Here is a 10144-nt window from a genome sequence, read left to right on the forward strand (position 1 = left end):
AGTGCTTGTTTGGTCTGGGCCACATTCCTCCTTCCAGCTGTGAAATCACCAAGCAGTAATGGGAATACTTTAGGTGTGTGTTTTGTGGAACTTAAAAGCTAGAGGCTTAACAATAAACATCAGCACTTAATGACCTGTTCCTCTTTTTATTTTTTAATAACTTTATTGAGATATAATTCACATACCATTCAGTCCACCCTTCTAAAGCATACCATCCGGTGGTTTTCAGTATATTCACAGTGTTGTGCAGCCATCACCTTATCTGCACCCCAAAACAAGCCCCATCACCATTAGCAGCACTCCTATTTCCCTCCCCCCCCAGCCCCTGGCAACCACTAATCTTTCTAAGGATTTGCCTATTCTGGACATCTCTCATAAATGGAATCACACAGTATGTGGCCTTTTATGTCTGGCTTCTTTCACTTAGCATGTTTTCAAGATTCATACATGTTGTACATTTATCAGTACTTCATTCCTTCTTATGGCTGAATAATGTTGTTACACCACATTTCGTTCATCCAGTCATCAGTTGGTGGACGTTTAGATTATTTCTGGTTTTTTGACATTAATGATGCTGCTGTGAACATCGAGTATGAGTTTTTGTGTGGATATATCTTTTCATTTCTCTGGGAGTAGAATTGCTGGGTGATATAAGTCAATGTTTAACCTTCTAAGGAACTGCCGAACTGCTTTATGCAGAGGATATACCATTTTACATGCCCCCCACCAGCAGTGTTGGAGGGTCACAGTTTCTCCACATCCTTGCCAACATTTGTTATCATTTGTCTTCTTGCTTATAGCCACCCTAATGAGTGTGAACTGGTATCTCATTGTGGTTTTGTTGTCTTTTTTTAAAAAAAAAGAAAATTTCGACGTAGGCCGAGCAAGGCAGAGACCAGAGCCAGTCACCCTGGGTGAGCAGACAAGGGCTTTGATAATCACCACCTTGGGCTGACCATGGCTGATGAGCTGCAGGGGAGTTGGCTTTGACTTTTGGAAAAGTTCTGGGCTGGATGTGTGATACAGAACAGGTCCTATCTCTAGGCAAGTTCCCATGACCTTTCCAGGTCTAGTGAGCTCCACGGGCATTACCTTTGGTTGGTTTTAAATTTCTTTGTTCATCGAGTGACTTAACATGTAAAATGAAGGTCTGGTTCCAAATCATTGTCTTTCAGTGCTGAGGTGCCATTAGACCTCTCATACCATCTTTAAGATGCACCAATAGTCCCCACACCCCAACCTTCACTCCCTTGACTTGTCTTCTCCCCAGTTTTTAAGCTAGTATTTCTCCTTTCAGTCATGGACTTCTTCAACCTACACAGTGAAGTCATGAGTCTCGTAAGACACCATCTCCAAGAATGTATTATGCTCAAAATATAGGCTGCCTCTATATTCCTGGATAGATGGTCAGTACCTGTTGACCCTCGAGTAGTTAGAAAAGCCCCACAGAACCTCACTTTTTGGGACCCAGCTTCTTTTGTGGCCTCTCTTTCTACTGTCAATGACATTCTGCTCCTGATCCATGCCCCTCTTCACAGGAGGAAAATTAGGATCCGTGAAGCACTTCATATCCCGTCACCTTTTATTCTTGTCTGCTTTGGTGCACTTCCTGTAAGAAACCAAGGGGAGGAAAGATTCCTCACATGCACAGCCCAGCTTTTTCTGTCATAAAACTTGCATGGTTGCAGCCACTCAACGTTTTGCACCAAAACCCAGAAACCCAGTGCCATCGAGTCGATTGCGACTCATAGCGACCCTCATGGCACCAAAGGAGAGACTCAAAGGCAGGCTTCCAAGCCCCCAGCCCTTGTTTTCCCTTGGGGCACCACAAAGCCTACACACTCCAGCTGTGTTTGGCCTCAAATCTGCCCTGGAGGGTGGATCACAAAGGCAGAGGTGTCAGGCACTGAGCAGTAGTGGCAAGGCCCAGGGGACTGAGGACAGGTCTTAGAATGCAAGGAGCAGCAATGACAAGTTTGACACCCCACTAGTGGCAGGGTCCTGTGGGGGGCGCAAAGTGGAAGGCCCAGTCCCTGTTTGGAGGAACGGTGGGCTGATAAAAAAAAAAAAAATTGGGTGTTTTTTCAATCAGCCCACCGTCTAATAGAGGAGGCTGGACATGCCTGAGAGAGGCTGTGTCCAGGTGAGTCGCATAAGGTGAGTGGTGAGAATCAGCGTGATGGGGGATCAGGGGGAGGAGGGAGTGGGCCCTGCTGAGGTGTTAGTCCTTCTGGAGTTCAGCTGCAGGAAACAAGCCATCTTAACTATTTTAAACAAAAAGCTTTAGCCGCAGAGATCGGCAGGATCACAGCCCATTGCCGTGATCTGGGGATCAGGAAATTCCAGAGCCTCACACAGCTGCCTAGACCTGCACCAGGAAATGGATGACCTTCATACTGCCACCTCCACCCCTAATCAGCTCAGTTCCAAATTGAAGGCTCGGCAGAATGCATCTAGTTGTTGGAACTACATCACCTCTTGAACCATAGCTGCAAGGGAGCCTGGGAAAATGTCCTTGCTTCCTTTCCCCATCTTGCTATTCAGGAAGGCACTTTAGGAAGCTGGGACAGAGGTCTGGTGAGCCAATCTCGTGGGCCTTCACCATGTGTCATGATACAGATGGGTCCCACAGCCATGCGTCCCTGGCTTGCCCAAGCCCAACAGTCTGAGATAATTGCTCAAAGCACACATTTGAACATGCTCTGCCCCAGCCCAAACCTGAATCCAAATCTCCAGGCAAGGGCCTGCAAATCCGCTTCTTATGAGCCCCTTGAATGATACATATTATCGGGCAAATGTGAGAACTGAGAAGGGAAAGAAAAACTTTCTATATCCTAGCAATTCAGACTGCAGCAGTAGCATTACTTGGGAGCTTGTTAGAAATGCACGTTCTCAGGCTCTGCCCCAGACCTGCTGAATGAGAATCTGCATTTTAGCAAGCTCCACAGGTGATTCCTGGGCACAGTAAAGAAACTCTGGTCTACAAACTTCAGCTCCTTTTCCTTCACCTGGACCTCAGCTGCAAAGAAGTGAGTCACTCATTCTTGGTTCCTAGTACATTATGTATGATTAATGCATGCAAGAACCCTCTTGTTAAGTTTTCCCCCCACTTACCCTAGTCTCCATTCCCCTGCCCCCATGAGTCACTCAGATGTGTTCCATATATGTCCTTCAGTATATGTGCATCTTTGTAAAATTGTGTGTGTGTGTGTGTATCTTCAAATCATAATGGGGTACTATCCCTTTTTTTAAGACCAGAAAAAGAGTTTAAAAAGGTCCAGTAATTTGTTCAAGACCAAGCAGAGGTCTCAGCATCAGGCAGGCATGGGTGTGACTCCCAGCCACCCTTTGCCAGTGTGTGAACTTCCTCATCTGCAAAACAAGCATCACCCCTACCTGCAGGATTGTTGTAGTAAACCAAAAATGTTTCTTATTAGCAGGTGGTTGGATCGCTCAGTGGTTAAGCTCTTGGCTGCTAACCAAAAGGTCAGCAGTTTGAACCCGGCAGCTGCTCTGCAGGAGAAAGGTGTGGCAGTCTGCTTCTGTAAAGATTACAGCCTTGGGAACTCTAGGGGACAGTTCTGCGTTGTCCTGCAGGGTTGCTATGAATCGGAATCAACTCAGCAGCAATGGGTCTGGTTTGGGTTTTTTCAGTTGGGGCTCAGTGGGTGCCAGCGGTTATTGTTACCGAGGGTGGGTGGGTAGGTAAGGGTGGGTTCAAGGACAAGAGGAGAGGAATGCTGGGCTGCCCCACGATGCAGGAAACAAGCATGTGCCTGGTGCCCACAGTGTTTTGGGCTTTTCCCTCTAATCTCATGTAGTCCTAACAACCCATGAGGCAAACACTATCGGCGGCATTAGGGTGCTGGGCATGCCTCTCTGGGGTGGCAGAACCACAGTTGGAACCTGGGCCAGACTAATCCTAAAGCCAGTGCTCTTTTTAGTAGAACCACTGCACCCAGACTTCACAACCCCTCTCAGGTGAGGAGCATAGGTGCCTGGGCCAAACCCACTCCTGAAGCTGGGAAGCCAAGTCAGGACAAATGTGGGAAAGGAACAAGGCTGTGTAATTCCCAGGACAGCCGAGACTCAGTCTTGTTTGCAAAGTGTGGCTTATGTTTCTGAGCACTTCCACCTACAGTCATGGTGCCCAGGGCACCGAGGTTAGGGGGAGCGTCTGAAACCACCCAGCACAACCTCCACCCTCAAGGGAAGAAATGGGCCCGGAACCCCTCTGTGAGGGTGAGCTTCTGCGAGACTTCACAATGCCCCATGGGTGAGCTCGGGCCCTGTGCAGGGCTTTGTCGCCTGGCCCGAAGTGACGCTCACCTCAGCCTGTGAGTTTAGTAGGATACGAGCTACTCTACATTTAGCAGGTGGGAGAGCCAGTCTACAGCAACTGAGAGGCCACAGGCCACAGAAATCCTGATTCCACGCCCAAGGCTTTCCCATAAACACTGTGTGCAAAACAGTCGGGGGGGGGGTCCCTAAGTGATAAAAACATGAAGATCCCCTTTCCACCTCCATTTCACCCATCAGCTAGAGTGAATATTAAGAGGATGGTGCCTGACAGGTTCAGCACCCTGGCCAGCGCCCATCCTCTGTGATGCTACCAGAGGCAGCCTTCAGGCCAGATTAGGTTAAATGGTATCTGCAGCTACCCAATGCAGGATGGCCCACTCCTGGGGGCGGGTGGCAGGCATCCCAGGGACCTGGACCTGGGTGTCCTGCTTCCCAGACACAGCCCCGCCCTCCTCCTCCCCTTCCTCCAGACTAGAACCACAGGAGCATTTTCCTATAGGCATGTTGGTTCCCAGAGCATAAATTCAAGTGAGAAGCATATGAAGAAGAGGCTTGAGCCGTGGTGATCCTGGACAAGTCCTGTCCCCCCTTAGTTTTCCCATCTGCAAAATCGCCTAAGTGGACCTGATTGTCTTTAAGAGCCTACCCAGCTGTGAGGTTCCATGATTCTAAGTGGGCCATGAGCCTGACTGAGTTCAGTACAATCCTTCTTGTCCTCCTCCTTTCCCCAACAGAGCTTCCCAATTTACATCGAGACCACAGCAGTCCACAGCTCAGATCCTTCCACTAACATGCCCTGAGTGGCCTGCACAGCATGTTTTTAAATATGAATTATGACTGCTGCTTACCAGCTGTGTGACCTTGGGCAAGTCATGTAACCTGCCTGTGCCTCAGCCTCCTCATCTGTAAAGTGGAGACAATGACAGTGCCCACTCCACAGGGCTGCTGTGAGGTTTAAATCTGCTCAGAGATGTGAAGCACTTAGGAGAGTGCCTGGCACAGCAAGAACACTATATTTTGTTGTTTAAAAACTAGATGATCTAATGGGACAGTTCACTGAAATGTTTAAAGCTGAAATGGTTTCTTTTTACCCAACTGAGCTCTGTTGGATAAAAAAAAAAACTCCCTTCTCAACATCTAGGGCCCAAACAATAACTCAGTCCAGTCCAGTTTAAAACTTTGCAACTCACACCCAGTTCCAAGCTCGAGAAGTCTCCTTTGGCCTCTTCGGGGCTCTTGCTCAGGGTGGGGAGGAGGAAGGGAGAAAAGTGTCTCTAGACTGGCCATGGTTATGGGGATGGTGAGGGGTGGGGAGTGGTCTTACTCTAATTCATACTGGGTTTTGTTTTTGTTTTTGCTGGAGTCTCCAATAGACAGCATGTATAATTTTCTTGGGGTGGTGAGAGCTTTGCCCTGGGCCTTCCAAGAGGGATGGGGGTCTCTGTCCAGTCCACCAGAAGCTCACTGCCCATTCCCTTACTGAGGTAGTGTGCTGGGCTGCACAGCCACCTGTGTCACCCCACAGCTCTCAGCTACCTCTCACCTCGCCACATCAGCACTTGGAGCCCCTGGAACGCCGGGGCCTTCCATCTGCTTCCACGGGCCTCTGCATCAGGCAGGGATGCAGGACGGCCCTTCTTCCTCCTCAGTCCTCAACACTACTGCCCCTTCAAGCCAGCATGGGCTGCTCCCAGGGGCCTCCCACCTTCAGAAATCTCTGGGTCAGAAATAGACTTTGTCTCCATGTTCACAAATGCTCCTGAGCTCCAGAATACTCTCTTTACACTTCCATCTGTCCAGTGCTATATTTCCAAAGCCTAGCACAATGCCTGGCACAGATCCAGTGCCAAGAATGAACGATGGCAACACTGAAGTGGACTGCAGGCCCGCAGCTCAGCAGCCTCCAGCTGGGAGGCAGAGGCCAGTCCCCTACTTGAAGGCACCCCCACCTTCTCTATGAGTGACTTGTCATGGACCTTACCTCAGGACAAGGAGGGGAGAGAAACAGCCAATGATGACAACCCCTGTAACTCTCCCCTGTCCTCTCCTGATACTGGATGGAGGTGAAGGGCTTAAGGGCCTGTTCTGCCTTGACTTGTTAAGCCTTGGGTGAGGGGGCGGGCCCCAGTCTGGCCCCTGTAGGTGGCATCTCATTGGCTACTCCGTGGTTCTCAGCTTTGGCCTCAGTCAAAATTCTGAGGCAGCAGGATAATCCCATTCAGCATTCTTTTACCCACATAAAGGTCCAGATGTCCAGCTGTTCTTGAAAAACAGGAGCTCTGGCAGCCTGAGCCCAGCCGCCACAGGGCAACAGCCAACCAGAGTGAAGCATGCATCCCTTTAATCCTGCCACAGCTGGCCACAGCCACCTGCTTCATCCATTAGCATCACCTGCCAAGCCCTGCAGGCATTTGCTTTGGGGCCCCTGCTTTAATCTTGATGGGGGAGGACAGGGACACACAGGAGAGTCAGCAGCAGTAACAGCTCACCTGTGGATGTCTAACCCCCAGCACTGGCTTCAGTGAAAGGAGATGAGGACACAGAGGAATCAAAAAGAGCAGGAAGGAGGATAGGGAGAGGCTGGAGGGAGAGAGGTGGCCTTTTCAGAATGCCCTTGGCCCCAAGTCAGAATCTGTCCAGACGCCCTGCCACCTGGGAAGAGGTTGGCATGACAGCCGCCTTCTTCCCCTGCTCCCCTGGGGCCACCTTTCCTGCAGAAGATCCTCCCACTCACTAACCTTCCCCTGGGCCCAGGAGAGCAGTATTCACCACCTTGACCTTGGCAGCTCAAAGGCCCAGGAGGGACAGGCCACTGACACGGAGGGAGGCCGAGAGCTCGAGGTTGTGTCCACTGGCTATAGCTGGAGCCCTGAGAGGAAGGCTGAGGGGCTGGAAACCACAGGCCCGCAGCCTGTCCTCCCCAGCGCGTGTTGCCCCCACAGTGCACCCAACACCAGAAGATGCTGCCTGCCCACACATTTGAAGGCAACGACAGTGGTGAACAGCAAGCTTACAGCATGGACCAGGCACCATGCTGGGCACTCGGAGAATCCTCACAGTGACCCTACGTGTTACTACTGTGGTAGTCCCCATTCTACAGGCAGTGAACGCCAAGGTCCACTGTGAGGCCCTGCCCTCCAGTACCCCCTCCCTCCTGCCCCCACTGCACTACACACCAGGCTGTCTTATGCCTCTGAGCTCCTGCATATGCTGTTCCTCTCAGCTCAGAGTGCCTTTCCTTCTCCCCAGTCTCACCCACATCAGACACTGCATCATTGCTGAGATTCCTATTAGACATCACCTCGTCTGGGAAAGCCTTTTCTGACCCTGGCTCAATCAGATGCCGCCTCTGCAGCCCATACTCCCTGCAGCCCACCGTGCACCCCCATCACAACACAGTCACCCCAGGCAGTCTGTGAGCGACCCAAGGGCGGTGTCTGTGTGTCCCCACAGTGCCTAGCCCAGGGCCAAGTGCAGGGCAGGTGTGAATGAACAAATGGATCAGTGAAGAATAAGAACAGGTAACATTCACTCAGCAGTTATGATGTGCCAGGCCCCGTGCTAAGTGCTTTATAGGCATCGACTCATTTATACCCCCCACACCCAGCCTTACAGGGAAAGTGCTGTTTTCAGACCGCTATTTTACAGGTAAGGAAACAGGCTCAGAGATGTTAAGCAACCATTAACTGCTCAGGCAATGAGACTCCTGTGGAGCCAGTGCCTGACACCATGATCTGATGGAGATCCTCAGCGGACCCTGCTTAAGGGACCCTGCCCAACTCCTCTGAGGTTTGAACAGGGTGAAGGCGCAGCACTTGGCCCCAGTGAGGGGGGAGGCGGCCGTCCTTCCACCCTCTGCATCATTCAGGAGTCCTGCCTCTACCCATCTGCTCACGGACAACGTGACGCAGAAAGAGCGATGATGTGGGGAAGAGGGTATTTGGGCCACAGACAAGAAGATACAGCAGGGCCAGAGTTGCTACTGTCTTTAGCCAGGTTCTGGCCTTTGGGACATTGGCTGTCCCCAGTGGAGCGGATTTGGAAACCTGGGGGGGGCTTTTGGCCAAATCCTACCCAACTCCACTACACTCCATCCCTGAAGATACCCAACACCTGACCAGTGAATGGTAGCATACCTCCAGTGACAAGGAGCTCCCTCCCTACCACTCCATTCTGGACAAGATCTCAGCAAGCTTCTTCCCTTAGCTGAAATCGACCTCCTGGGGGCCACCAGAGGGGCCCGCTGTGTCGAGGAGGAACTAATGGGCCCAGTCATGTAGAAGATGACATGCTGGAAGTGCTGAAGAGCCTATTAGACTTTGTTAGTGCCACCGACAGTGCCACTGACACTCACCATTCCTCCCTAACAGACTTGGATTTTCCCTACCTCTTGTGGCTTCTTCATCACACCTCCCTTCCTCCCTCCTCCTGTCCCACCAGATACGGGGTACCATGTCTTAACTTTGGAAAGCCCTTCTGCTATGCTTCCTGATTCCCTTAACCCCAGGAGAAGGCAGAATGAGGAGGCTCCCTAATTTTACTCTGAAAAACCAGAGAGGTGGAGTGATTCGCCAAAAGGCCCAGAGGAAAGGGGGTGACCAGGAGGGCCTGGCTTACCTGGTTCCGGCCTGGGACCACCTAGTGCCCTCCCCACATGGCTGGGTGGAAACACTCCCTGCTCCCTTGCAGTGGGGAAGCACGAGGGCCACAGAGGCACCCAGCCAAGCCTGGGAAGGGAAACTTGACTGTTGCTGAGAGTTTACCGTCCTGGGAACTGCAAGGCCTGCGCTTCTAGAGAAAGAGAAGACGTTATCAATAATCCCGAGGATGTCCTGGCTTGGAGCTGCTTCAAAAGAGTATGTGTCCTTGGCTTCTAAGCTGGGTCAGATGACAGAGGAAGAGAGAATGTGCAATGTGTGTATGCCTGCGTGTGCTTGTGTGTACATGTGTGTAGGTGTGTGTACATGCAAGGATGATATTTTAAAGAGAAGCCCAGAGAAGGTAATGCTTAATCCCAAGAAAGGGAACAATAATGGTGGAACCCCAGGCACAAGCGTCGGGGGCTGGGAGGCTCTCAGGATGCCTAAGGTAAGTGAGCAGGTGTGATGACGGACACTGGGATTTCAAAGGTCCGGGTCCAGGCACTCGAGGCCTTTCAGTGGGCAAGACTCAGCCTGGTGTGTCTAATAGCCTCCCAGACACTCGGCAGATGTCTCCCGGGACTAGCTTGGCAAGTTGGCTGGGTTCAGACAAGGCTGGGGGAGAGGGGCCGTTACCCAAAGTAGAACCAAGGCCTGAGAGAGGAAGGCAAATGGGTTCCCAAGCTCCGACTGCAGGGCCCAGTGACAAATCAGCTCTTCAACACTTCCAGCACGTCATAATTCTGCACGGCTGATTCTCACCTCGGGGTTCCAGGAGATGGGGCAGAGATGGTGGGTCTCCCGGGCCCCACCTGTACTGTAGGCATTGGAAATATTTGCAAAATTCATTCACTCAACAACAAATACGTACTATGTGTCAAATACTGTTTTAGGCACTGGGGGTGCAGCATGAACAAGTGAGACCAAGATGCCAGTCCTCATGGAGCTTGCAACCCAGTGGGGAGGTGGTGGGAGGTAGACAATAAATAATGACAAGATACAGCCTGCTGGGTGGTGATTAGAGCTCTGGAGAAAAATAAAGCAGGCTAGGAGAAGAGGGAGTGAGGGTGGGTGGTGGGGTACAGCTTTAAATAGGGTGATCAGCAAAGGCCTTAGTGAAGTGATATTTGGAAAAAGACCCTGAGGAGGTTGAGGGTGTGGGCCTTTCAGATATTGAGGGGAAGTGCCTTCAGGCAGAGGGA

This window comes from Elephas maximus, chromosome 25 (genome assembly GCF_024166365.1).
Source record: "Elephas maximus indicus isolate mEleMax1 chromosome 25, mEleMax1 primary haplotype, whole genome shotgun sequence".
Classification (NCBI taxonomy): domain Eukaryota; kingdom Metazoa; phylum Chordata; class Mammalia; order Proboscidea; family Elephantidae; genus Elephas; species Elephas maximus.